The following is an 18,114-nucleotide window of genomic DNA, read 5'->3' as shown; positions in this document are numbered from 1 at the left end:
CTTTGGTAAAACATAGGGTTGACTGGTTGTCCATATGCAAATTTTCTCCTGACTTCATTACTGAAATACAAACACACTGTTGGTGTGAGTGTAAATTAGTACAACCCTTCTGGAAAGTGTTTGTTAGTACCTAAAAAACCTGAAAACATACCTATCATATGGCTCAGAATTCCAGTTCTGGGCACATACGCAATAGAAGTGAGTACACATGTGCATCTAACGACACATACAAGAATATTCATAGCAAAATTAGCATCGTATCCACAAACTGGAAACTACCCAAATGTCTATCAGTAGATGGGATACGTAAGTTTGTGGTATACTCTTCCAATGGAATAAATACTATGTGGTATGGAAAACCACGGTTCCATCTCACAGATAAAATGTTGAGCAAAAGTAAACACAATGACATTCAGCATGATTTCATTTTCAAGAAGGCCCTACACAGAAATCAGATCTCTGGTGACCGAAGTCAGAACAACTATACCTTCAGTGATACTTCGGGGTACTTGTGGTGGTCCACATCTTCCGGATGGTGGTTGCGCAGGTGCGTCCACTTCATAAATTATCAAGCTATATAGATGTACGATTTGTTCATCCTTTATGTCGGGGTTACATTTTAACTAAAACACATTTCCAGGACACATTCTTAGACAGTTCAAACATTCAAATGTGTTTCCATGCTCTTTTTTTGTAAGCTACAGAACCGTAAGTTTCTAACATGTATTAATCAGACTATGTGATATTCGTCCTTTCAGCATGAATCCTTAGACACCTGACGGTTACGCGATTGTTAGCTTCACTAAATAACTATATGAAGTCATAATTACTCAAGAGGAACTTAAAAACAGAGACCAAAAGAAATCTGCATATTAAAGCTATCAGCCATATAGTTTAACACACACCCCTTAGATTTTTCATCTCCTTCACGAAGAAGTTTAAAAACCCATGTTCTATAAGACACAGAAATACTCTTAGGACCTTTTCTCTGGAAATCTCTCTCCTGATACTCATTTTCGGTATAACTGAATTTCAATGTGACTTTCCAATTTCTTCATAGAAATCCACTTAATGTTAGAAACTAAAAAGCTAAATTGACTTTAACGCCTTTAATAGGAAATTAACATGATAATTGCACTAAAATATATTTGCTTTTATGATTAAGTATTATAGTGAGGTTTTCGTTGTTTTGCCAACTAAGTGCTATTCTCTCACACACAGGGATAAAACGAAAATAAAAGTCAGTTCTAGAGAAAGCCTATCAAATAAAAGTCCAATCTACTCTTGAAATGTGAGTTAAGATTTTTATGTAAGTTAAATTCATGTAGTTGTTTTAGGGTTTTTAAAGAAGCAGAATGCATTTTAGAAAGAAAAGACTTTCAACCTTTCATGGCTTTTCACACAACTATGATTAACTGGCAAGCCTGCCTCTTATTTCAGCATTTGTCATCGGGACCAGATTTCTAATATTATTCTGACTTTTCATGCTTTTCCCTTCAAAATCTATCATTTTTTATGTGATAATTTATCATCTTCACACTGCAATCTCAGTCACTGTGTCATACCAAGAATTGGAAATTCATGGTTAATAAATCTCTGGGAAAGAAGTCAGCAAAAACAGAGAAATCATTTTGAATCTAGTGCTGGGTTACTCAGCCCAGCAGGGCAGCCTGTGAAAAAGGTAGAGGCGCCAAAAACACCTGTAAGAGTTTTAGATTTGTTTTTAAAAGGTAGTCAGTATATTTTGGAACAAAGTTGGAACTACTTTGGATTTTCTCACACTTACTTTAAAGCTTAATTTTTGTTTTATTAAGTTAAAATATATTTGAGGGGGGAAAACCATTTTTTTTCTACTACACAGGGCCACAAGAGGGATTCTCCCCCACATCCTAACACGCTTCTAGATAAGGGCTGTAGGTCTTTGCAGCACAACTACAGAAGAAAATTTACAAATAAAGATCTTGCAACAAGGAAGATGTAAATCTGAATAGAACTACGTTAGTCTCTACACAACAATCTAAGTGAAAGAGTATCATAGAGGTAGGGAGAAATACCCAGAACATCTTTCAAAGAAATTCTGCCCCGTCCTCACTTGGGATTTATTTCAATACTCAGCAAGAAAAGTAAATTTGGTTCACCATTGATTTTCCAAAGTTTCTACTCGTTCCCCACTATTTTTACACAAATTTTACATTATTACAACTTTGAGGTGTGCTGGCAATATACATTACATTATTAAAAACATGCAAGAACACCAAAAATTAAATCCAAAACCACTTACAGTTTTGCGTTCACCTCTAGTCTCTGAGGAAGCTCTGACACCTCAGAAAAAACAGCTGGCATCCTGCCTTAAATACATACTTAAGTATGTCGGGAGAGAAGAGTCCAGAGCTCTGCACGCTGCTTTCAATCCTTGGTATACACTGGAATCACCTGAAAACGTTGAAAGACAACATAGCCAGTGAGCCACATCCAGAATTTGAGTTAGGCGACCTGGGGAAGGGCCCGAGCCGTGGAATGCTGGAGAAGCACCCAGGTGCTTCTACTGTGCACACGGGGTTGAAAACCATTGCTCTAAACCTAAAACTGATTCAAGCTACAGTAAAATGGGTTCTCATTTCTCTATCATGTGCTAATTTTTACTTAAGAAACAAGCTTTTAGAGTTGATCTCACTGAAACCTTGGCAACAAAAATAACATAATATCCTTAATTTCACTTTTTTGCCAACTGCCCTATTAAATTGAATCAGAAAACACCTAAATTCTTATCCTGTAACAACCAGCATCAAAAGACAGGCCACATTTGCTAGAAGGGAATCTCAGCTCCTCAGAAACTCCTCAGCTGGATTTACAAATGGGTGACTCTGTTTATCCCGCTTTCAACCCTCCTCTTTACTAAAAAGCCTACCCCAAACTTCCCCTAGCACTCCACAAAAGAAGATGGAGAAGGACTGGTGCCCTAGGAAAAGTTTAACAAGTAGCTCTCTGGGAGTGGGATGGGGGAGGATGGAAGAAATAGTGGTACACTGACTGATTTCCATGTCCTATATACTCCTACCATGGCCTTCCAAGTGGTCTGCAAAGTTTTAGAAAATTTAACAATCTTCTGAGCCAGCACCAGCCAGTTCCAGAACTCCACAGTGAAATTAACATGTTTGTGTATCACAGGCCGGTGTTGGTAAGAACTGAGATTTAGTTACATCTGACCTATTACTTGGCATACCTCCCTACAGGTATCACTGAAAATTATGGTTTACAGGGGACTTGAGGAAGTACCCTGAGATGGGGACATTCTTAAACTACGTTTTATCCACAACTGGGGTCAGAAATATATAGATGTATTTGTGGAATTCAGAGTAAAAAGGTTAAAAGAAACAAGACTTTAGTGACATTTAGACAAACCACCAAAAAGAAAGATTTCTATGAGCTAGATTCGGCAACAAATCCTCAGAGTCAGAGAGGAGTTGGTAATTGTTAGCCAAGCTCAGAATGACAACAGAGGTATAAAGTTCTTTAGACCTAGCTACTTTGTGACAGGGAAAAGGAGAATATCAGTAAGCTAAATGGTTTGCATCACTAAACTCAGGATCAGATATGCCACAGGCTCCACTAATTATGTAATTCAGGGGAGAATCCATTCTCCCTGCTTTTAAGAGAGGCACTCTGAAAAGAGCAGATTACCAGATTGATCACCTGAGATAGGCTAAGTTTACTTAGTGAAGTCTCTGGTAGACTGGAGTTCTCCAAGTAGTTGGAGATTTAGAGCTACCAGGATTCTAGTTTAACTGTTCATATACTAACATTATACACCGGGGAACACACAGGCACTTTACATTTCACCATCTCCCTCCTGCAACTGCATATCTAGACAGACAGAGTAGCATAGTCTTAAGAGTAAACTCAGAATCCGACTAAATCCCCAACTTCACCACTTAATATCTAGGTAACCTGGTGACATTTCTCTGATCATCGGCTATCGCCTATTCAAAATGCAGATAACAATAGTACCTACTTATCATAGGGCCATTACAAGAATTAAATGAAATAATACATGCACAACATTCGGCATAATGCCTCCATGAAACATTCTATTGCTTTGGCTGGGCATCAAGAAAATATGGGCAAAAGACAGCGTAGTGAGGTAGACAGTACCAGCCACACTTGAAAAAATGTGTTTGAGAAATGAAATATCTTGCCCAAGATCGTGCATTTAGTAAGTTGTGATACAGAATATGAACCAGAGTCAGCCTGATCCTGAAGCAACTATTTTCCCCATACAAGTTCTTTCTCCCGAAGGGAGAGGCCATAATAACGCTAACGGATTCTTTAAGATGCTTACTCATCCGGGAGTTGACCTGGATGACAGATGCCCTAGTGTGAAGTTTTGTTTTATAAAAGGCCAAAGTTGGGACAGTTATATAAGCAATAGACTACCCCTCAAACTCTGATTAGAGACAGATTTCTGCAGCAGGCTCTCGTTTCTTTGCTCCCACACCTCTCCTCTACAGGGAATGCATTTTTCCACCCAGGGCATAAGCAAAAGTCAAATAATAGAGCTTGAACAGCTAGCTATTTCTTAGTCTGCCTAGATGAGAGCTCTGTTCCAACGCTCTTATTCACACGCTCCTGTGGGTGCAGTCTATCAGCCAGCCAGCTACTTTCCTCTCCTTCCATTCTGGCCATCTTTCTCTCTGTGGTTGTTCCTTAGAAGTGATAATATATACTCTTTCTGAAACTGTGTGTGGAACGAACAAAAGGTCCTGGATACCTTAATAAGCGCATGGTAAAAAGAAAGCATTATGTACCCAAATAAATTTGGGAAGTTCTAGGCTACACAAAGTTTAATACCAGAGCCTTTAATACTGCAATACATATTAGGCATCTTCAAGACAGAAATGTAATATGCAACATTTGCAAATGGAATTTTAGAAATATGGAATGCCCCTTGCTCACCCACATTATATTTGCTCTTTTCTGAAAGTGGTAGTTTCTACTCACTGGCCCTTCTCCTCACTTGCTGGTTCTGCAAAGCAGATCCACTAGCAAAAATATCCCATTAATTCCATTAATAATAGTTCTTGCACAGGAAATTATGAAATACAACTGGAAGAATATGGTATAAAACATTTAGAACAGATTCCTATCTGGGGCCGAACGTGTTTCGCTTTTCACTACAATAGAAAATTCTTGGGAAGCAAGAAGCAGAACTCTCCAAGCATATCTGAAATACGTGGATAGCTAGTTAATCGGATAATAAACTCAGGCTCGTTGCAATAATGAACAGCACTTTTATTTGGATTAGAGCATAAACCAATATATTGAAAACGATATAAACTGATTATGCAGAATAAAGAAATGGTAACGTGATAAAGGCTAACTGGAGAATGCCGACCTAGGTTAACAGTAATCTGTTGGAAAACACAATTTGAGTCCCAACTGCATATTCTTTTTTCATGGGGGCACTTTTCCATCCATTTTTTTCCCTCTCTCTTATCATCATTTGCTTTCTACAGACAGGCTGGAATACTTCCAGGTTAATTCTAGTACATTTTGAATGGCTTCATTTTTATCCTTCTATCACTCCATTATGGACAATCTGCAGCTGTTTCATATGCTGTTGAGCCTTCTCATCTCACCTTTGCACCACAGGTCCTTCATGCTTAATTTGAGTGAAAGGTGAATCTCTTTTACATTCACTTGAGAGACTATTGGAACTTCTTTCAGCTGTCAGTTTGCGTTCCTTCTGTTTAGAAAAGGCAAGGTAGTGATGAAAATGTTAAGTGAATCAGTCTTCTCAACTATAGAGTTATCAAATACCATCTTACTTAACTGCTCTGATGAATAACAATGCTAGTTACGTATAATATTATGTTAGCTTACTTGGGGAGAAATTAAGTTGCTAAAAATATCAAATATTTCAGGAAACGTGAAGGGTGGTTAAATTTTCTCATTTTGGAAGTGTCAGCATCTTGCTCTTTTTTGGAAATAAATAAAGCCCTGGGGGGGAAATGTCTTCTATAATCTTATACAAATTATTGCCATCATTACTTAAGAAACTGCTTTTAAAGGCAGTGGCTGGTTAAAGTGCTATGAATACCTGAGAGAACATGTAGCACATACATTCCAAATAATTATTATAAAAAAGTGAAACATGCTATAGATTGACTGTACTGGCTGCATTCCATAAATCCATTAAATAAAGCAGACATGAAGTAAAGTGGTTATAATAGATAGTTTATATAATAAGCTGCTACTAACATGATGTGTTGTAAGAGCTTGCTAATGATGAGAAAGAGAAGAAGTAGAATAAAGGTAAGATTAAGAATAAAGGCAGACGGCATCCTTGCTTTATTGGCAAGGGAGGCTAGCAATGAAAAGAAATCATAGCTTCTTGATTCAAAAAGTTCAGAGTTAAATAACAACTATACTGCTAAAGAATCTGGGGAAAACAGTGGACTGAACCTATCTTTGTAAAAAAAGAGTGAGGAGAAACTATACACTGAATATAAACCTATAGATAAAGCACAGGTATGCCTCTTAATGTGATATTAAAATAGAGTTGGCCCTTGCAAACATGAGGGTTAGCGGGGCTGACCCTCTAAACTACTAAAAATCTACCTGTAACTTCCTTTTAAGTTTAAAAGCTACTTGTACAGAAACCTGATCATTTTTTTATTGAGGTATAACTGACATACATTATTTCAGGTGCACAACTTAATGATTCCATATTTGTATATATTGCAAAATGATCAACACAATAAGTCTAGTTAATATCCTTCACCACACAGAGTCACCAGTTTTTTTTCTTATGATGAGAGCTTTTAAAATTTACCTTCTTAGGAACTTTCAAACATGGAGCACAGGATTATTAATTATAGTCACCATGCTATAAATGACATCCCCAAGACTTATTTATTTTATAACTGGAAGTTTGCACCATTTGATGCCCTTCACCCATTTTGCCTAATCTCCCTGCCTCCCCTCTGGCAACCACCCGTTTGGTCTCTGTATTTATAGATCTGATTCTGCTTTCTGTTTGTTTGTTTATTCATTTTTTAGATTCCATTTATGCGTGCAGTCATAGAGTATTTGTCTTTTTCAGTCTGACTTATTTCACTTAACCTAATACCCTCTAGGTTCATCCACGTTGTCTCAAATGGCATGAGCTCACCCTTTTTATGGCTGTGTAACAGTCCAGTGTGTACATGTGTGTGCATATGTGTATTATATATACATATATCTCACATTTTTCTTGTCCATTTGTCTGTTGATGGACACTTAGGTTGATTCCATGTCTTGACTATTATAAATAATGCTGCAATAAACACGGGGGTGCATATATCTTTTTGAGTTAGTGTTTCGGTTTTCCCTGAGTAAATACCCAATAGCAGAATTATTGGATCATATGGTATTTCCATTTTTAATTTTTTGAGGAACCCCCCATACTGTTTTCCATAGTGACTGTATCAATTTCCATTCTCACCAACTGTGCACATGGGTTCCTTTTCCTCCAACCCTTACCAACACTGTTGTTTCTTGTCTTCTTGCTTTTAGTCACTGACAGATGTGAGGTGATATCTTATTATGGTTTTGATTTGCATTTCCTTGATGATTAGTGATGCTGAGCATCTTTTCATACATCTGTTGGCCATCTCTTATGTCTTCTTTGGAAAATGTCTGTTTATATCCTCTACCCGTTTTTAATTGTATTCTTGGGGGGGTTGTTTTTGGGTTTTTGGGTTTTTTTGATGTTAAGTTGTATAAGTACTTGATATATTTTGGATATTAACCCCTTATCAGATATATCATTTGCAAATATCTTCTCCCATCCAGTGAGTTGTCTTTTTTGTTTCCTTGATGGTTTCCTTTGCTGTGCTTTTTATTTTGATGAAGTCCCAACAGTTATTTATTTTATTGCCCTTGTCTTAGGAGACATATCTAGAAAAATATTGCTAGGGCTGATGTCAAAGAAATCACTGCCTATGTCCTCTAATAGGATTTTTACAGTTTCAGGTCTCACAGTTAGGTCTTTAATCTATTTTGCATTTATTTTTGTGTATGGTGTTAGAAAGTAGTCCAGTTACATTCTTTTGATGCTGTTGTCCATTTTTCTCAGCACCATTTATTGAAGAAACTATCTTTTCCCCATTGTATATTCTTGCTTCCTTTATCATAGGTTAGTTGACCATATAAATACAGGTTTATTTCTTGGCTCTTTATTGTATTCCATTGATTTTTGTGTCTATTTTTGTGCCAGTACCATCTTTTTCTTTTATTACAACTTTGTAGTACATCGTGAAATCTGGAATTGTAATACCTCCAGCTTTGTTCTTCTTTATCAGGATTGTTTTGGCTGTTCAGTGTCTTCTGTGATTCCATACAAACTTTAGGATTATTTGTTCTAGTTTTGCAAAAGATACTGTTGGTATTTTGAGAGGGATTGTATTAAATCTGTAGATTGCTTTGGGTTATATGGACATTTTGACAATATTTGTTTTCCCAATTCATGATCATGGGCTATCTTTCAATTTGTTTGTGTCATCTTCAGTTTCTTTCATGAGTGTTTTATAGTTTTCAGAATACAAGTCCTTCACCTCTTTGGTTAAGTTTATTCCTAGGTATTTCATTCCTTTTGGTGCAATTATACATGGTACTTTAAAAAAAAAATCTCTTTCTGTGACTACATTGTTAATGTATCGATATGTTACTGAATTCTGGGTATAAATTTTGTATCCTATCACTTTACTGAATCTGTATATTACTTCTAGTAATTTTTTGATGGAATCTTTAGGATTTTCTATGTATAGTATCATGTTGTCTGCAAACAGTGACAGTTAAGCTTCTTTACCATTATGGATTCCTCTTACTCCTTTTTCTTGTCTGATTGCTGCAGCTAGAATTTCCAGTGCTATGTTGAATAAGGTGACTAGAGTGGATATCCTTTTCTTATCCCTGACCCTAGAGGGAAATCTCAGTTTTTCACCATTGACCTACCAGTTACGGCATCTGGACATGCGTGTTAGGGCCTTGGAACCTGCCTCTTATGGTGGCCCCTGTTCTGGTCTGGGTTTTTAAGGTGGAGGGGGGAAGAAAGCATTTCTGCAGTTCCTTGGTGCTTTTAAACTATAGCTTTTCTCCTGTGACCCAGCGTGGCTAACGCTGGTGTGGGCTTGTGTACCCTGGGCTTACTGAAGTCTCAAGCTCACTGAGATGACCAGACCTGCCTGTTATGGTGTCCCAACCATGCTCAGGTCTAGGCTTTTAAGGTGGGGTGGGAATGTAAACTGTGCTGTTCTCCAGTCCGTCTGATCTGGGGAGCTTTCCTGCAGGTCCTCTACCACTTGGCAGAGTTCTAGTGTTGTCTCTGTTATACACTAGCTGCTCTTTTAAACTGTGGGTTTTTTTCTGTGCCTAAGAACAGAGGGATCTCTTCCCAGTCCCTCAGTATTAGCCTTTCCCACTGCCATTCACAGCATCAGGAATGGGTGTTCCCTTTATTACCATATCTTTGTCTTTCTTGCTGTTCTCTTGCCATTCTCTCTGTCTTTGCTTTTCAGGGTATCTGTCCAGTCAGCCCTCAGTTCTTCTCCAGGAGGAACTGTTCTATTACTAAGTGCAACTGGTGTGTTCTTTGAAGAAGGTGAATTTAGAGTCTCCTATGTCACCATCTTGAACCCCACTTATAACTCTCTACTGCCCCCAAATTTAATTACTAATAGCCTACTGTTGACCAGAAGCCTTAATGATAAACGAAGTCGACTGACACATATTTTGTATATGTATTATATATTGTATCCTTACAATAAAATATGCTAGAGAAAAAAGTTATTAAGAAAATCGTAAGGAAGAGAAAATACATTTACAGTACTGTGTGGTATTTATTGAAAAAAATCCGCATGTAAGTGGACCCATGAAGTTTACCCCATATTGTTTAAGGATCAACCATATAGGGTTTTCTTGTTTTCAAGTCATTTAAAACAACTGCTTTGTTTCTTACTAAAGACTACAAAGAGCTACATTTTCATTTCATTAACCTTAGTTCAGTAAATAGACATTGGAAAAAGACATTAAAAACTATATGCTGAAACTAAAATGAGCTAAATGCAAAATGATTTTATCAAATGTTTTCAGATATGCTCTTTAAAAAGGCTTTACTAAATCATCTGGTTTTCACCTCCGGTTATCTCCCTGTCTTTCCTTTGCCTAGCAACACTGTAGCATTAAAATCCTTTGCTGCTCTGGAACAAATATTGCCTTAATATTTGTAGTCTATCTTTCTGATCTGTAATGTGGTTGTTAAAATGATTGTACAAATGCTTTTGCTTCGCTGCAGATGAGAGGGAGCAGGCATTAATCAACCGTTCAATTTAAGCGCAAGCCAGAATAATGACTGTGTTAGTGGGGATGGCAAGAGTCACTGCACCAGTGTGGACAAAACAAAATGTGCGAGTGAGTCACACAGGCTGGGAAGCACAAAATGTCAACTTGCTCAGCAAGGTTCAGCGGAAAATGAAAATAATTTGAAGGGGAAAAATGTATGTTGTGCTGAAAAGCCTTTGAAAAGACAGGCTTCTCTATGGGAAGTGAATATTAACAAATGAAACATCTCAGGAATGCTAAAAAGAAACACGGTTACCCATGTATACTGTGTTCACACATCACCCAAACCAACTTCCATGGACTGCAGTTTAATACTTTTCATGACCACCATTACTTGGGGGGGTTTGTACAGATCCATGGAAAATACATTATTAACTACTTATTCACCACTCTTTTCCCTCACCCTCCACTCACAAAACGCCGAGAGTGTCACTCTAATATTTAAGCATTCTAAAAGGAACTAATTAATCACTTAAAATTAAACCTATTTATTATCACACAGAGTTTACTGTATACCTGGCTGCTGACATATATTGCTCATACAGTTTGTTGGGAGTGTGGTTGCAATTATTTAATAAATAAGCTTAGTGTAAGAAAAGTGAGAACGATGTTTCTTTGCATACTTATTCAGTAATAGATGTAATAAAGGATGACTGGTGCCTACTAGATTTGTATTTATTTTTCATTTTATTAATTTATAGAAGAAAAATATTCCTTTTATTTCCTAGATAGAAAAACTAAGACCCTACAATGTTAAATTATCAAAAGTCTTATTTATTCTTCCCATAGTACATTGTTACTTCCTAAATATATATGCTTAAAAATGTGTGAAAAACTTGCTTAAAAGATCTCACAAAGACAGTATTCTCTGTCCATTCTATTAGGTTCCAAAACCCCCAGTTCTAAAATAACATGAATTTTAATTTATCTCTTTCACTGAAAGTAATCTTCAATATGACAATGAAGAAAAATCACTTTTTTATAAGTATTTAAACGTTAGTTTCTTAGCACATAGTAACCCAGGACTCTCTTCCAATTTTATAATACATTTTGCACTTGTGATTCACTATATAAACACACACAATTCAAAGGGATGGGAGTGGGAAATTCACTTTATTTTTTTGAAGTCCCATTATCTTTAACATTCCAGAAATCCCCTGGGTATTCTGTTTTTCAGAGTTGAATGCCCTGAAAATGTAGCCCCAGAGAACATGTCAGAAGAAAGGAAGAAGTGAAGGTGCAAAGAGAGGAAGAGGTAAGGAAAGGGAAGATGAAAATCACATTCTTCTTTTCATTTTTCAGATTTTATTTATTTTTTTGAGAGACAGAGAGAGAGAGAGAGAGAATAAGTGGGGTGAGGAGCAGAGGGAGAGGGAGAAGCAGGCTCCCTGCTCGATGTGGGACTCGATCCCAGGACCCTGAGATCACGACCTGAGCCGCAGGCAGACACTTAACTGGCTGGGCCACCCAGGCGCCCTGAAAATCACACTATTCTAAAGTAGAAAATAATGTCATTTGTTCATCCAATTATGAAAATGAGTTAAACCATTTGGGCTCTCATCTATAAGGAAGGATAGAAAACTTTAAAACCAAGCTGTTAGAACAATAATATTAAAGTTAAAAGAAGTCAAATGCAAATTCATGTATGCAAATAAAAAAAAAGTTATTAAACATATAACTATGCCCAAGTCCAAATTTACCCTTGTTTCTATGAATTTTATATCCACCCTACAGGCAATACTTTCATTTCCATCTCAATTGCCCATGGTGAGTCAGTTAATAAGGGATTCAAAACTGAATTGAGCCAGAATTATGATTATTGCTGAGACTAGGTGATGGGTACATGGGAATTTACTATATTATTCTTTTTATTTTATTACATATTGAAGCTTTCCATAATAAATGTCCATTAAAAATTAGTCTAAATCCCAGGTCCATACACTTATTTTTTATTTCATACTTTAGTTTTTCATACTTTCTCCCTTAACTGGGATTTGGATGGGAGATAGGATAGGGCAAATGCTGAAATTACTATCATGAAAACTGGAATAGGACGATCAAAAGAGAAGTAGAAAATAGCACGGGATATCAGGGAAAAAAAAGATGAATGTGAAACGGAAGGATCAGGAAAATTTTGAATGAGAAGTAGCATTTGGCACGGGACTCTAAAAATGACCAGAGGCAGTTTGGAGGCTGAAGGAGTGGGGCCAGATGAGCCAAAGCAGAGAAGTGGAAATATTCTGTGTGGGTTCAAGGATGACAGGATGCCCAGTGTGGCTAGAGCATAAAAGACAAAGAGAAAAGTGTTGAAAAATAGGTGCCACATTGTGAGACGTCTTGGTGACCAATGCAAGTAAAGAGGAGGAATAAGGGCAAGCATGATATAAACAGTTATTTATTTTTTAATTCTCTTTTGAAGGATGAAATGGTTCCAGAAGACTGTATAAATTGGATGGATTATTGCAGTGTGAATAATGTAACCACCACCAGATTAAAGAATATAACATTAACAGCTACCCTGCCCCAGAAGCCTCTCTTGCATCCCCTCCCAATTCCTCTCTCTCCTATATCTCAAACGCCATTGATTACCTCTGCCTGTTTTTGAACTTTCTATGAAAGCACATAGGATGTATTCTTTTGTGTAAGTCTCCTTTCACTAAGAATTGTGCTTGTGATACTCATCTGTGTTGTTTCCTGTAGCTATTATTACTCCACTTTCATTGATGTTTAGTATCCTGTTGTATGAAAATATGTAATTTTTTAAATCCATTATTGATGAACACTTGGGTTTTTCAAATATGGGGCTATTACAAATAATGCTGATGTGAACTTCTTTAAATATAACTTTTGGTGAATATTTGCACATATTTCTATTGGATATGTACCTACTAGTAAAACTTACTTGTCATAAGGTATGTATATGTTCAATGTTACTGGATAATGACAGTTTTTCAAAGTGGTTGTAAAAATTTATACTCTGATTAGCAGTATATTAGAATTCTCATTGTTCTCCATCCTTACCAACACTGAATGTAGTCATTGTTTTTTATTTCATTATTATGGTGGCTTTTAGGTGTTTCTCTTTATACTTTAATTATTAACGACATTGGACATGATTTAATATTTTCATTTGTCATTGGGTATGCCATTTTGTGGAGGGCCTATTTCATACTTCTGTTGTTGTTGTTGTTGTTTTACACTGGATTGTCTGTCAAGAATTCTTATATTATCATAAAACATATTCTTTATGAAGTACATTGCAAATACCTCCTTCCACTCTGTTGTTTACATCTTTATTCCTTGAATAGCATCTTTTCACGAATAGAAAGAATCTTTACTAATTAACTACAATGTTTTTCAATTATAATTAAGACATTTTATATCCTGTTAAGGAAACAATTCTTTACTGCAATATCATGAAAATATTATCTTATGTTACTTACAGAAACATTGTATTAAGCTTTCACCTATGCATCCACAATCTGCTTGAAACTGATTTTGCTATATGTATACTCTCTCAAGAGTAAAAAGATTACACAAAGACTGAACTTTAGTAATTGTATGCATGATGGAGTATTTAGTAAAAAGTGTACTGGTATCTGTAATTTATTTTGAAATGCATCAACAAAAGATGGATTAATGAAAGGCAGAAGTATAGGCAATGAAATATATGGTGTAATAAAACACATTTAGTAAAATACCAATGGTAGAATACAAATCATGTGTATACCAATATTTACTGTAAAATTATTTCAACTTTGCTGATTGTTTAAAAATTTCCATAATATATTGTAAAATATTAATCAGTGCATTTTACTGTTTTAAAAGAGAAAACTGATACGCTCATCTTAATAAATTCAGATAAAGCATTTGCAAAACTCAATACCCATTTATAATACAAACACTCAGCAAACTAGGAATACAAGAGAACTTTTCAACCCAATAAAAGACACTTGTTGTGGGTTGGATTACGACTCCAAAAGGATATGCTGAAGTCCTTATCCCTGCTACCTGTGAATGCGAGCTTATTTGGAAATACGGTACTTGCAACTGTAATTAAGTTAAAATAAGGTCATATTAGATTAGGGTGGACCCTAAATCTAATGACTGATGTCCCTGTAAGACAACCATGTCAAGACATGGAGAAGTCAATGTGAAAACACACACAAAGAGAAAATGGCCAGTCCTTGGAATATCTTGGTTTATAGCTGCATCACTCAAAGTTTTCCCTCTGCCTTCATATGACTATTTTCTCCTCTAAAAGCCATAAAGAGGCAAGGAAGACTCTTCTTCTAGAGCTTTTAGGAAGAGTGTGACCCTGTTGACATCTAGATTTCAGAATTTTAGCCTCCAGATTTTAAGAGAATAAATTTCTGTTGTTTTAAGCACCTAATTTGTGGTATTGGTGGGGTGGGGGGAATAATACAGCACCTATTTAAAAAAAAAAAAACAACTATGGCTAACATCATGTTTGAAGACGAAAATATGAAAACCTTTCCTCTAATATTGGGAAATAGGCAAGGATGTCTGCTATAATCAATTCTATTTAACACTGCACTTGAGGTCCTATCCAGTGTAATAAGGCAAGAAAAAGCAATGAAGACATACAGATTGGAACACTGGAACACATAAAGTAAAACAATTTGTAACTGCACCAACTTGATCTTGTATGTAGAAAATCCCAAGGAATCTGGGGGACGAAGAGCTACTAGAATTAATAAGTAGGCTTGATAATTTGCATGATATAGGATCAAAAATATCAAAAAAAAGTTAGGAATATTTAACAAAATATGTGCAAAATCTGTATACTTTGTAAGCTACTAAACAAGGCTAAGAAAAATTCAAGCAGACCTAAATAAATTATATATCACCTCCATGAATTGGAAGACTCACTATTGTTAAGATGTCAATTTTCCCCCAAGTTAGTTTATAGATTTGATGTACCTCAAACAAAACCCCTGCAGGTTTTCTCCTGTAAAAGTTTATATACTATATCTGAAATTTACGTGGTAGTGCAAAGAATCTAGAATAGTCAAAACAATTTTGAAAAAAATTTTTTGAAGGAGTGATACTATGTGATTTAAAGGTTTGCTATAAAGCTATAGTAACCAAGACAATGTGGTGTTGGTGTTAAAATAGACATACAGATCAATGAAAAGTAATACACAGTCCAGAAATAGGCTCACACATATATAACCAATTAATTTTTAAAAAAGACACCATGGTAGGTAAATTAATGGGAAAGGACAGCTTCCTTAACAAATGGTACAGGGACAACTAGATATTCATTAGGAAAATAAACTCAACCCTTCACTTGTACCACAAAGGGGAAAAAAAAAATCTCAAAGTGGATTGTATATCTAAAGCTAAAAGCTTCTGAAGAAAACAGGAAAAGGTCTTCACTACTTTAATTAGGTAAAGATTTCTTAGAATATAGAAAACAATGACCATAAAAGGAAAAAAAAAAGAAAATCTGATAAACTGGATTTCATCCAAATTAAAAACATCTGCTCCTGGAAAGATACCATTTCAAATATTAAAAGGCAAGCCACAGACTGGAAGAAAATATGTTTGATGAAGGGCTGATATCCAGAGGAATTTTTACAGCTCAGTAATAAGAAGATAAGCAACTAGATTTTTAAAAGGACAAATGATTTTAAGAAAGGCTTCACAAAATAAAATGCATAAATAGCTAATAATGACCAAAAACATATTAAGCATCACTGGTCATTAGAAGAATGAAAAAAGTAAAACCACAATGATAAACCACTAAATGCTAACTACAATAACTAAAATTTTTTTCATTGACAATATCAAGTGTTGATGAAGATGTGTAACAACCAGAATTCTCATACATTGCTGATGAGAGTGTAAAACCATTTTGTTTTACACCTGTGAAAATAGTTTAGCAGTTTCTTATAAAATTAAACATATATTTACCATATGATACAGCAATCCCAGTCCTCGGTATTACCCAAGAGAAATGAAAATACATAACATACAAAAAATATGAATATGAATGCTTATAGCAATTTTATTCATAATAGCACCAAACTGGAAATAATCCAAATGTCTATCAACAGGTGAATGAATAAACAACACATTTTGGCATATTCATTCAATAGAATGCTACTCAACCATAAAAAGGAATCAATTATTAATCAGTGCAAAACATGGATAAATTCCCAAAACATCACTATGAGTAAAAGAATACAGACACAAAAAGTGTGCACTATATGATTCTACTTAAATGAAGTTCTAGAACAGACAAAATGAATATACAGTGGTGAAAAAAATGAAAGGTTGCCTAGGGCTTGGAGTAGGTGGCAATTCACTGCCAGGGCAAAAGAGAACTTTTTGGGGTGTTAGAAGTATTTTATATCTTGATTGCACTAGTGCACCAATTAACTAGTGAACTATAACTCACCTGCACAGTAAAAATGCATGAATTTTATTGCATGCAAATTATACCTACATAAAATTGATTTGAAAATTAAAAACATAGAATTTGAAAAATAGTAAAAGGGGAAGGAAGGAAGGAAGGAAGGAAGGAAGGAAGGAAGGAAGGAAGGAAACAAGAAAACAGGAAGGAGACATTACGGATGCAGTAACTTCTGAAAGTTTTCACCCAAAACACTGACAGAGGAAAGAAAAGAGGTTAAAATTCTTACAACTTAAAGCTTACAGGTTTGAGATAAGAGAACTTGCAGAACTCACACAGAGGAAAGAGTGCCAGTTGGCTAAGGGAATATGCACATGATGCGTGAGAGGAGAATACGAGTCTGTTTTTAGAAAGTATGGGCAAAACTACAAAATGGAACTATTACAGCCAGCCTAAAGGGCCACTGTTGAACTGGTACTGACAGGAACAAGAAGCAAACAGAGGAAGGAGGTCCCCTTCTCCCTCATCCAACCTTTCAATGTCCCTCTCTCTAGTGAGGAGTCACTGAACAAAGGACATGTGGTTTGCAGGAGGATCCAGCATCAAAAGACTAAGTATAGAAAGATGAGTCAGTGAGACACACCAGCATAATAACCAGCATGTTCTGGCCCTTTGACTACTCAGTATCCCTTTTACACACCTTTTTTACATTTATTTAAACATCTATTCACTAACAGAACAACTTCATTTCACCTAACAAGATACACCTATGCCACATACGAAGACCTCCTACCCTTTTCCAAAAGTGAAAACACATCATGTCCCAATAGTCATTGTATCCACTGCCCTGAGATAGTCACAGTATCTATATCTGAGCATTAATTGCTCCTCAAATTTAGTCAGTGTTCTCTCTGAATGTCCTGTTACCAAATAACTAAATTTTAAAGCTAACCACCAATAACAATTTTATATAAAATAGCAAGAGGTAAGAGAGACAAGAAGAAAAAAACAGAAAATATGTTTAAGAACCAATGTTTAAGTGGTGAATGTTTACACCTTTGTAGGTTGACCTAAATCTTTATTCCTGAAGGATCTAAAGTATCTAAATCCTCCATGATCTTGCATTTCTTTGGTCGTTGTAATTGTCCTTTAAATTTTATGCTGGAGATGGAAATACTAGGAGGCATCGCAGAGAATCCTTTGAGATCCAGTCTCTCCTGTATCCATTGCATAGCTGCATATCCACAAGAGCCAGTTACATGAGTGCACTGACTTTGTAAAATTAATTGTGCCGAATACTTATGATATGTGTACTTTTCTGTACATATGTTAGACTTCAATGAAAATGTATA

The 18,114-nt window shown here is 35.9% G+C and overlaps 1 long non-coding RNA gene across 1 annotated transcript in view; it reads right to left on the bottom strand.

Moving 5' to 3' along the window:
- Positions 1 to 506: 506 nt before the first annotated feature.
- The window catches only part of LOC105234454, a 29,642-nt gene continuing 12,034 nt past the window's right edge, over positions 507 to 18,114 (bottom strand). The window contains exons 2-3 of the long non-coding RNA XR_853001.3: positions 2,282 to 2,433; positions 507 to 623 (exon numbers count right to left, since the gene is read on the bottom strand). This is a non-coding gene — a long non-coding RNA (uncharacterized LOC105234454). The remainder of the gene's footprint in view (positions 624 to 2,281; positions 2,434 to 18,114) is intronic.

The sequence above is a fragment of the Ailuropoda melanoleuca genome, chromosome 1 (assembly GCF_002007445.2).
Source record: "Ailuropoda melanoleuca isolate Jingjing chromosome 1, ASM200744v2, whole genome shotgun sequence".
In the NCBI taxonomy this organism is placed as follows: domain Eukaryota; kingdom Metazoa; phylum Chordata; class Mammalia; order Carnivora; family Ursidae; genus Ailuropoda; species Ailuropoda melanoleuca.
Note: the sequence above shows the minus strand (reverse complement) of the source record. Positions and strands in the feature narration are given on the sequence as shown.